This window comes from Poecilia formosa, unplaced genomic scaffold (genome assembly GCF_000485575.1).
Source record: "Poecilia formosa unplaced genomic scaffold, Poecilia_formosa-5.1.2 Scaffold322, whole genome shotgun sequence".
NCBI classification, from domain to species: Eukaryota; Metazoa; Chordata; class Actinopteri; order Cyprinodontiformes; family Poeciliidae; genus Poecilia; species Poecilia formosa.
Window position 1 is genome coordinate 364,982 of NW_006800261.1, and position 10,835 is coordinate 375,816.

The following is a 10,835-nucleotide window of genomic DNA, read 5'->3' on the forward strand; positions in this document are numbered from 1 at the left end:
ACCGCCGGCGGGTCGATGTGGTCTAAACATAACATTTGCCAATATTTTTACACCAAAATCCAATTTCTAATTTTAATTTTCTCCTCACTTCCCTTAAAAATTACAAATGACAGAAAACATCTTTAAAAAACTGGCTTTTTCATTCCAATAATTTGAGACGCTTGTCAAACAAGCTGGAAATCCAAGAAATGTGTTAGTGGAAACATTTTTTAGATTTTCCAAAAATTGAATCTTCACAAACAGAAAATTTGATTAATTGACATCGCAACTTAATAAATTACTAATAATGTTTTTCCAATATCGCATATTAATAATAATTTTTTTTAAAAACTATGTTTTTATACGATTAATCAATTAATCGTCTGAACAATTGATAGAATGACCTGTAAATAAAATAATTATTTATGGTTTATTTCAACAACATTTAAAAGTGTATTTCCCTAACCTTCTACATGTTGTTATAGGGAAGGAAATTATGTATGGTGCAAACATTATTGATAAAAATATTGGTTATCACCCAAATCAATATCCCATAATAATATTGGATATTGATATTGGCCCAAAGTTTCAGATTTTTACCAAATTTACAAAAACATTAAAATGTTCAAACATTTAACATATTTTCAATTAGATTTTGGTCTTGAATTGTTGACTTTTCACAGATCAGCCAATAAATCAATGAGCCACAAAATAGAAACAATAAAAGACAGTAACAGAAAGAAAATGTGTCAAAATAAAGAATTTAAACATACAAATATTAAACTATGGGAAATATTACAATACATTTTTTTAAATATATATTTAGTTAATTCATTGTTAATTGACCACAACAGCAAGGTTTTGCTTATCGGACCGATACCGAAGCTGATATCTTATTCTAATCACAGCAAGACAAGTTTTATAAAATAAGAAAAAAAAGAGTTGCTTTTAGTTGACATCTGCTAAGTTTGCACTGATATGAAACTTTGGGCTGATATTAATATCCGATATTAGGATTGCTGTTTTGACTGATATTTTCCAACCTTTTCAAACCCAATAATTAAACGTTGCTGTTGGCCCAGTTTTACTTCTCGGACCGATACATTAAATGACCAACACCGGCCCATACAGATATGTCGTGCATCTCTAGTTTTGGTTTTAAAACAACGCCAGTGAAGTAGTTTAATGACGTTACCATCTAAAACATTTTTTTATGCTGCAAAAAACAAGCACAGAAATTAAATAATTGATAATAAAATGTACCCAGTATTTACAGTGATACTGCATTTATATTTACAGTAAAATACAATGACTTTTTTGAGTGCAACATTTAGAAAATATGTTTAATAATAAATAGAGACGATTCAGAACATTTAGTGTTAACTCAAATACCTGAAGATAAAAATGTTAAATTGAATCACTCTAATGCGTTTAGAGTGAAGTTAATTATTACCACTTTCACAGAGACCTGAACAGCCAAGCGGCAGAGTCTGGGGTGAAAGCTGGGACTGATTCACTTACAAACAGAAAAACATTCAGTTGATAAAAGATGTTGACCACCACTCAAAACCACAGTTTAATCTAAAGGTCCTGGATCAAACACTTAAAAAATGGCTGCAGATCATCAGCACACAATGAGGTCAAAACAGGGGATTCAAGAAAGGGCTGTTCATTTACTGATGCATTCACAGACCACTGAAAAACTGGGAGAGTTGAGTTTTAATGCAGCAATCAAAGCGGTTAATTGAATGTTGAGTTTCAACTAATTTAGACTCAAACTAGTTTCTTCCAACAGCTCTTATGTGTATATTAATTATTGCAAGTTGCAGTTTTGAGAATTAAAACAAGTATTTATCCATTTTTCTCGTTGCTTTTCATACCAAGTTTTTCTCACTCAAGAATCCCTGCAAGACATGTTGATTTTTTGTACAAATCAACTAAATACAGTCATTTTTAACAAAGTAGAATGTTTTATGAGTAATAATCATCAGCTTAAAACCTTTAAGCAGGTATTTTACATACTTTTCATTAAACTGACATTTCTCCAATAACTGTTTTTTTATTATTTTTGGTTCAATGTAATATTTCTTGTTTTTATTAGCTGCAAGCAAGAATAATAATTAACAGAAATAAAGGCTTGAAAACATCAGTCTGGGTGACATTAATCTATATAATGTGAAGTGAGTTTGTGAAATAAATTAACTTTTCATTACTATTTGATTTATTGAATGCTAAATATTTTTATCAAAACATTAAAAAGAAATAGGCTGCAGACCATCTAGATTGTATTAAGTGGAACAAGTTTTAGGATTTAACTATAATTTTTAGTTTGAAAAATAATGTCAGATTAATTAATTTATTTATTCCTTACTTCTTAATTTCTTTATCCTCTGTTGGTGCTTTTAATTATAAAAAGTTTTAATTTTGACCTTGTGGCTGAATAAAAGTAAATTAACAGAGTTATTCTGAGCACTAAAAAGGTAATTGTTGAACATTTCATGTAGGCTTTAGTCGCTCAACCTCTCATAGCAAGCAAGCTAAGGTAGGTTGGTGGAATCAATTAACTCAATCCCTCTTTGGTTACCTAGCAACTCACTCATTCCTAGGTTGCCTAGCAACAACCTGTTGAGTGACAGTAGCAGATTAAGGTTTTGCCACTTTGTTTAATAACAGCTTAAAAATAAAATTAAATCAACATTGTAGAGTGAAAACTGAACAAAACAGGAAAAGTCACGCCAACAAGTTCGTCAGTATTTCAGATATTTACAAAGACAAAAACACAAATCAATAATTATAGATATAGACTGATGCGAAACGCTTACATTTTCCAGCCATATCGTCCAGCCTTAATTATTGTCATTAATGTCGGCCCAAATTTTCAAAGTCTCTGCATCCTTACATCCTAAAGTGCTTTCAGATGAAAATGTTTAAACTTTAAACTCAAACTTTGCTAACATGCTAACCTATTTTCATTTAGATATGTATTTTTTTATATACAATATCTGCAGAAACAAACACAAACGTCAATAATTAATGATAATTAAACCAGATATCCGCAGTTAAAACCATCCTTGCATGTTTTTAAGTGTTTTTCCAGTGAACATGAGTTACTTGTGTGGCTTATTTTAAAAAAGCCTCAGATGCCATGTGTTAGGAGGTCAAGGTGTTCTTTCAGTTTTCGCGTTCAGGTTACAGAAACCCCAAAAAGAGCTGCGACACCTTCAGGCCGTCTCCCCCAGCTCCGTGTTACATAATAGCCGCCTGCTCTGGAGCAAAAACGCCCCTCCGCAGCCATGCACGGTTATACTTTCAGCAGGAGTGGGAGAAAAACGTAGAGGAAAGAAAAACTCAACAATGAGCCGAGGCCTTGCAGCACACATGAGCCGTCCAGGCATCTCTCACATGTGTTGGAGCTTCTCCTACCTGTTCGGGCTTCGGGCTCCGGTTCGGCTTGGTTCCGCAGATCCGTCGGGTTCCGTTGATTATTTCCCAGCTTAAACCAAAGCCAGTCGGCTAACTTGGCTAACCAGCTTAACCTACTGCTTGGTCGCAGCAAGGATACTCACTCAGCTGTCTCACTTTTTTTTTTTTTATCCTCTCCTACTTTAGGTTGATAATACTGCGGTCAAGCGTCGCGACCATGTTAAAAACACGCGTGGGTTAATCTGGAAACTTTCCAGAAGTTGTATGTAAGCTGGCTCGCTGTCAATTTAACGTCAGCTTTTGTTGACAAACAAGCCTGCGTGGTCGAAATCACACACGACGTGAAGTTAGCCAGGCTGCTAGCTCGGTTAGCTCAGCCAGCTAGACTAGCTTTTGCTAAATCTCGCTCCAAATATCCGTTTTTCACGCCGTCCGTGGGGGCCACGCGAGTCCGGTCGGCAGCAGCGAATGGCGGGAGACTCCGTGGATCACGCTCGCGGGTTTGTGCGTGTCGGTAGCGGTGCAGTTGGGTTTGCTAAGCCAAGTTATCGCTCTGCTCTCTGCTCTCCGCCATTTCCAATCTCTCAACACAAACAAACAGGGTTGCTCGTGCACGAGGGGCGCGCGTTCACGAGGCGACCGGACTAAAGTACCAGCCTTTGATGTCTGACCACAACAATCAGTGAAGTTGTCAATTTAATTCAAATTATTTATGTTTTACTACATATATACAGAGAATGATAGCAACTACTTACATTTACTTGAGTAACTTTAGAAAATAATTACTTTTAGGAGTAGTTTTTACTTTTAGGGCTGACACGATTAACCGGATTATTTATGAAGATGCATCAACTGTCAATAGTTTAGTTGCTACAAAAACAGAAAATGTAACTATTTTCTTTGAAAATGGCTACTAATAAATGGATAAACCCAAGTCTGCTTTTGAGAACATTTGATGTTTTCACATCTTCACATTAAAATAAAAATAAAAAGATTGATTTATTTAAAAAATACTGTTAAACAATCAATTTGATTAATCAATTATTAAAAATTAATTAATTAATTTAGGAATCAATTAATAGCTAACTGAAGTTGGCGATTAATTGACAAACTTTTTTGCCTTATGTGCTATGTATAATTATATAATTTAAAAAATAATCAATAATTATTTTTAATCAATAATTTTAAAAATAATCAACAGATCAGCTCTTTACTGTATTAATGTTAAGAGAAAGAGCTGAGCTTTTCACATGTTAAAAGTATTTCTTTAGCTACAAATTCCCTAAAGGAATGCTATGTTTTTACTATGTTATTTAGACAATAAAATGTTTATTTTATTATTTAAAATAAGTATTGAATTATTTGTTTAATTGCATTTTAATCTATTTCTAATATTGCATGAAAGAGGCTTAAGTAGTTAAATAAAAAATCTGCAGAAAATCCAATTTATGTAATCTGATTAATCAGTAAGAAAAAAATTGATTAATTGTTTTTACATTTGTGTGCATTTGTTTTAAAGTGAAATTCAAGATAATGCCACACCATAAACTCGATACAGAAATGATCCCTTATCTGAACTTCTTGTCAGTCCGAACTGTTGCACAATCTTTCGGACGTTTGTTGCCATTCTTTGAGACATATTTTCAGCTAATCTTTGCTGCAAGGCTTGTTCTGCTCAACTTCTCCCACTTTAACTGTTCTGTTAAATTACTTGCTTGTCCAGGTCTTCACATTTTTTGCATATGTGACGACTCCTGTATGTGGACATATTTTGTCAACACAATTTTTTTCCTTGTTTTAGTTGAAAGAACGAGGTGAAAAACAAAGTCTGACTCTATGAGACATATATCTACAGAATCACAAAGGCTCACTTTTGTACACAGGGCAGCCATGTTGTATTTTAATGTGGTTTGCAAGAAATCGTCAACTTTTCAAGTTTTTATTGAAGATATTTTCAGCACTAGAGCTGCAACTTGTTTGGTGCAACTTACTTGTTGTAAAGTGCTGCATAAATAAAGTAACTGTCCAAAACAGTGCAAATACATTATTATCCCAAAATCTAAATGAACAGAGGAAAACTGGGCAAAGAATAGATGAATTTTGTGATGATCTATTACCTAAATCCTTAAAGCCAAAAGGAAATATATTTATTGTCATACAGATGCAAAGCCCTTGCTATCTCATTGCATGGCTTACATTTTTGCTTAAAGAAGATTTTAAAATATTCGCTAATGAACAGACAAAAACCCAGATAGAATTTTTTTTTAATCAATTTACAGATAAAATCTTTTCAAAATAAAAAATATTAAGGAATAACATCAAAAGTTTAAAAAAAATCTTAATTTTGTAGTAAATAGAACAACAAACATCCAGCTACTTTTACTCAAAAGCTTCCATTGATACAGCAAACGCTAAAGAAATAGTGACTCAAATCTTATTATTGGTGATTAAATAAAAAAAATAAAAAAAAACCAAGCCCAACAAAGAAAAGCAACCAAAATAAATTTCTATTGTTTAATACTATTGACCGCTATTGATCACTTTCCTAAAAAAAATAAAAAAATAAAAATATAATTTACTAGTTTCAATTAAATCTTCCATCTTTAATTTATAATTGAGCAGATACAATTGAAAAGGGCACAAATTAATTTGTACATTTTTAAATAAAAAAAGCCCCTTGATTGCTGTCAACGTGACGATTTTTCCCCTTGTTGCAAAAAGTTTCAGGTTGCATGACTACTATCCGACCACATGGGGGACAGTTTTCATAAATATTGCCGACATTTCAACCGTCCGCAACTCATGGCGATAACTGCGAATCGGCGGTGCTTTAAGCTAGCAGTTGTTACCTTGGGAAACATCCAATTTCCCATGCTAACATTTTCTTTGTACAACTCGATGTTTAGACAGTGTGCTATTTTCCACATCAAATAGGACCTGAGATGCTATGCTAATGCTAACAGGCCATAGAAATGAATACATATGTCTATGCTAACTGCAGTTACAGTTAGCCTAGCATGTCCCCAAAATAACAATAAATTCAAGATTTGCTTTTTTTTTGTTCACACTTAAATCTTTCAAATAAGCAAATTTTAATATCAGACATGGGTAACATACTTTTAAATAATCTATTTTGTAAAAAGTTGATATGATCTATAAAGGAGAGAAGCTACCCAAACAAGGCTAGTTTCTTCCTAAACCAAAAAGTGGTTGAAGCAATTGCTATCAAGTAGGGTTGGAATGATCAATCGGATTTATTGTGATGAACAAGACATTTTTCTATGTAATAAGTCAAAATGAGAAGAAAAAAACCCACCTCTAGTTTAACTAGAAATTTTTAAATCAATCTTAAGGAATTAAAGCTCCTATATTTTGCTGAAAAGTTACTTGTAAGTTAACATTGTCTTAATTCTAGTGTACTAAGATATTTGTACCAGAAAAAATGCAAAAATACTTGAGATTTTGTTTTTGCAATGTACCCACCTACTTTATTGCAAAAACTTAGTTTCTTTCTTTGTTTTTAAGCCATTGTTATTTAATTACAAGAACACATTTCTTTCACAGTAGCTAGCAAATATTATAAGCAGTGTTTTTTTTCAAGATATCCTAAATAAGTTTTATTTAGCTGGGCTGAGGGCAAAATGGCTGCCAAACAAAGAAAGGTGTTGTTTTTGTTTATTTTATACTTTAAGCCAGTTATCTTTTGGTTTTAAATGGATTCAGGATGTAAACAATTATTTCAAAAATAATCACTTTACATTTAGTGAAGCCAACTCATATATCTGTATTTATATCTTACATATCCAGCCTTTTACAGAGGAATTATGGCAGCTGGATGAATCGAGCAACCAGAGGAGTATTTCCAGGAATACATCAGGGAGAAAAACTGTACACTGCTATATTTATTAAACTGACTGAGGGCACAATTATCCGGTGGTTCAAGGCAAGCGAGGGCTTTATGCTTTTACCCAGACAGACACTTTTACACACTTCTGGCATTTTTAAATTGTTGTTCACCTTCATCTTGTTTTCCTGATAAAACACAGGAACACCAAGTCACAGAGGCAACATCCACATGTAACGCCTTACGATCAAACCTTTGGGGCAGAGACAGATATTTAGGTGAAACAACAAGGTCAAGTCAAAAGTACTCACAGTCCAAAACAATTTTTAAAAATCAAACAAATAAAAGATTTAAAAAGAATTTGCACATTTGCTGTATTAAAAAAGACATCTAGGTTTCAAATTTCCTTAAAACATGGTTTAATAAATTTATTTTAAGTTTTAGTTACTGGATTTGGGTTAATTTCTTTTCAAATGGTTCCTAATATTTAACCAAATTTAATCGATTTTAAAAAAGCTGAGAAAGACATCTTTTGAGGGCACAATTATCTGGTACTTCAATTAAAAATATAAAGTTTGACAAACAAATTTTATAATTCTTGAACAGCAAGAGGGGGTCCAAAAATAATCAGTCTGAGGACGTAATACATTTATGACAACTCACAAAAAAATGAGGAAATGTTGAATGTTGAGAATCTTTTGGAAGTTATACTTTAAGTTTCTAATAGAAATGTTAAAAGTATTTTGAAACAATTGTGCAAAAAACAAAAACAAAAAAAAACAACAAAGCAAAACTGAGACAATAACAATATATACTGTGACAGACACGTGATCAATATAAATTTGATTTTCAATATTCAATAAACAGAATATTCACGGAACCGCACGGCATTCTGGGGGATATAGGCAGAGGAAAGGCTAGCTGGTCACGGCTAGCTAAGTTAGATTAATGACTTGAACTAACTCGGTCCCTCTTTGGTTACCAACTCACTCATTCTTTGGTTACCTAGCAACAGCCTGTTGAGTAACTGGCGCAGCAGCTCCGGAACTGCTTAAAAAAATAAAAGTAAAAATAAAAAACAACGGTGTGGGATGAAAACTACGGATATAACAAGGTCACTCGGTTGGTATATTTCAGATATTTAAAACGAAATGCTTACATTTTTCAGCCAAATACTTATAACTAACTTTTTTCTTCTGGTAAAATTGCACCCAATTATATTTATATAATGTTCTCAAAATTAAATAACTAGCTTCAATACTTCAGCAGGTTTTACAGGGAATGAAAGGAGGATTCGAGTTCCAAAAGCAAATTGCTCGTATTTCCGGTCTGCAGGGGTAAATTTGATCTGATCAGTTCTGCAGTTTTTTTCTTCATCGCTCTGAGTTTGTTTGATACGTGATGAAAAACAGACATTTTCACCACATCCTGTCCGTTTTCCTGCCGTCCCTCTGCTGAACACGTCTGCAACCTGCGGACGTGTTCAACTGGTTGCTCCTGTGCAGCTCAAACGATTCCCAGTTAGAAAATGAGTCAGACCGAAACTATTTCAGTAACAGATGAGGCGAGTTTAGTCCTGACAAACAAAGCGTCGCCATTCAGCTCTGAAAACTCAAATGAACTAGTTGTTGTATTTAAGGCTGCTCTAAAAAGCATATACTTTTTATTGTTACTGAGTAAAAAGTATCTTACCTATTAAGCAGGAACATATCAGTTTTATTCGCCACGTCTTGTTTAGATGTGGATGTTAAAGTAAAACATTTTAGACTTTTGAAACAAGAAATTTCCAAAGGCAATTTTTTCCCACTTTTGACGCTCAGAAATGTCCACGTTTTTCCCAGAAAAGTTCGAAGATCAGTCTAAAAGTTTTTTCAGATTTTTCAGAAAATTTTTTTGTTGCATTTTTTGACTTTTCAAAATTCCAAGTTTTTTCTAGAAATTTTCTGAGATTGATCTACCAAATTCTCCACTTTTAAAACTCTGAATTTTTCTTGTTTTTCTGCTACAATATATCTGAGATTAATCTAAATATTTCTGAGTTTGGCGAAAATTTACTCTTGTTTTCTATGTACAGTGGCTCCAACACGCCGTCGTAGATTAATTATAACTTTGTCTCCCTTTATTACTGAAGACAGTTACACCACTAAACTAAACTAAAATAAATAAATAAATAAATAAATAAATAAATAATAATTTTGATTTTTTTTTAAAAATCTTCTTAGATCAAAAGTCATAATTTTGAGCTTGATGTCGGTTTTCTTTCTAGTGGAATAAATAAATAAATAAATTTGACTTTTAAAAAAATCTTCTTAGATCAAAAGTCATAATTTTGAGCTTGATGTCGGTTTTCTTTCTAGTGGCCCTTATCCTCTTCCGTACCTTACTGTGCCTTTTGAAAACATTTTATTCTGATGTTGTGACTAATTGTGCTATAAAACTGGAGCTGTTCCGGGAAGCAATCAGAGATGAACGCAGTCTGCAGGTATCAGGCAGGTCAAGACAGGCACATATTTAATGTTTCAGTTCAGGTTTACGCCTCAACCACGGAAACTTTACAAAGTTGAACAATATTGTCTAAAAATTTCCACAAGGGATAAAAATCTGCAAGTGACAAAACAAGGACAGCCATGAAATATTTGCTCTTAACGATTGTTAAACCTTTGAGAAAAAGCAGCTGCTTGTATCTTTAAATACATTTTTATAAAATGTTGTTTACAGAAAAGCTCACATTATTCTTTCTGATCTGTTGATGCTGAAATTGCAAGAAATTGATTATCAGCGGCGCAACGATAAAAAAAAGTTATGATCCATAACAAACGCCTTTTCAGGAATTGTGGCTATTTTTCAGCGCCCTCCTGTGATGAAAAATAATATAAAATAAACATTTCTTTAACTTTAAAAAACGAAAATGCTTCACTTATTGGAATTAACATTTATCCAAACAATTTAGGCTTATTAATACTCGTTTTTCACATTCTTTCCCTTTACAACCACAAACTTTAACATATTTTATTAGGATTTTGATTAAATAAATTAATTCTCTATTACGTAAAAGTATGAATATTTCCTTTATTTTAAATTAAAAAAAAAAGAGAGAAGAAGAAAACCTCCCAGCAGTCCCTCACCACCAAAGCATTGAGCCAGAGATACAAAGAAATGTTAAGGATCCAGAAAAATCTAAAATTTGGTAGAAAAATCTCAAAAATTCTGTTTCTTTTCAAGTAATTTTCAACTCTGAAATGTTATTTTACAGGTAATTGAGATTTTTAGAATGTTTTCTTGTATCAAGACATTCTTTTCTACTTTTGAAAGGTTTTTTACGTTATTTTTTTCTCTGTAATTTATAAGATTAAGCTAAAAATTTCTGAAAAATTTCTAGTATATTTTTTGACTTTTCAAACTCAGAAATGTCTTTTTTTCAGAAATGTACTGCATTTTTAATAAAATCTGAATTGTTTTACCTTTTCAAATAAAAAATATTTTATGTCACTTTACAATTGAACTAAATCAACATACTGCATAGAGTTCCTGTTGATTTTCCACAGTTAAAGTAACAGTTGATATGTTACAAATTTCTCTTGAGACAGAC

At 32.5% G+C, this 10,835-nt stretch overlaps 1 protein-coding gene across 2 annotated transcripts in view; it reads right to left on the minus strand.

Annotated features, from left to right (window-relative positions):
* Positions 1-4,030, minus strand: part of ncoa1 (nuclear receptor coactivator 1) — a 39,034-nt gene extending 35,004 nt beyond the window's left edge. For both annotated transcript variants that reach the window (XM_016661308.1, XM_007573261.2), the window contains exon 1: positions 3,403-4,030. The gene's annotated coding sequence lies outside the window, so the exon portion shown is untranslated. The remainder of the gene's footprint in view (positions 1-3,402) is intronic.
* Between the last annotated feature and the right edge of the window lie 6,805 nt (positions 4,031-10,835).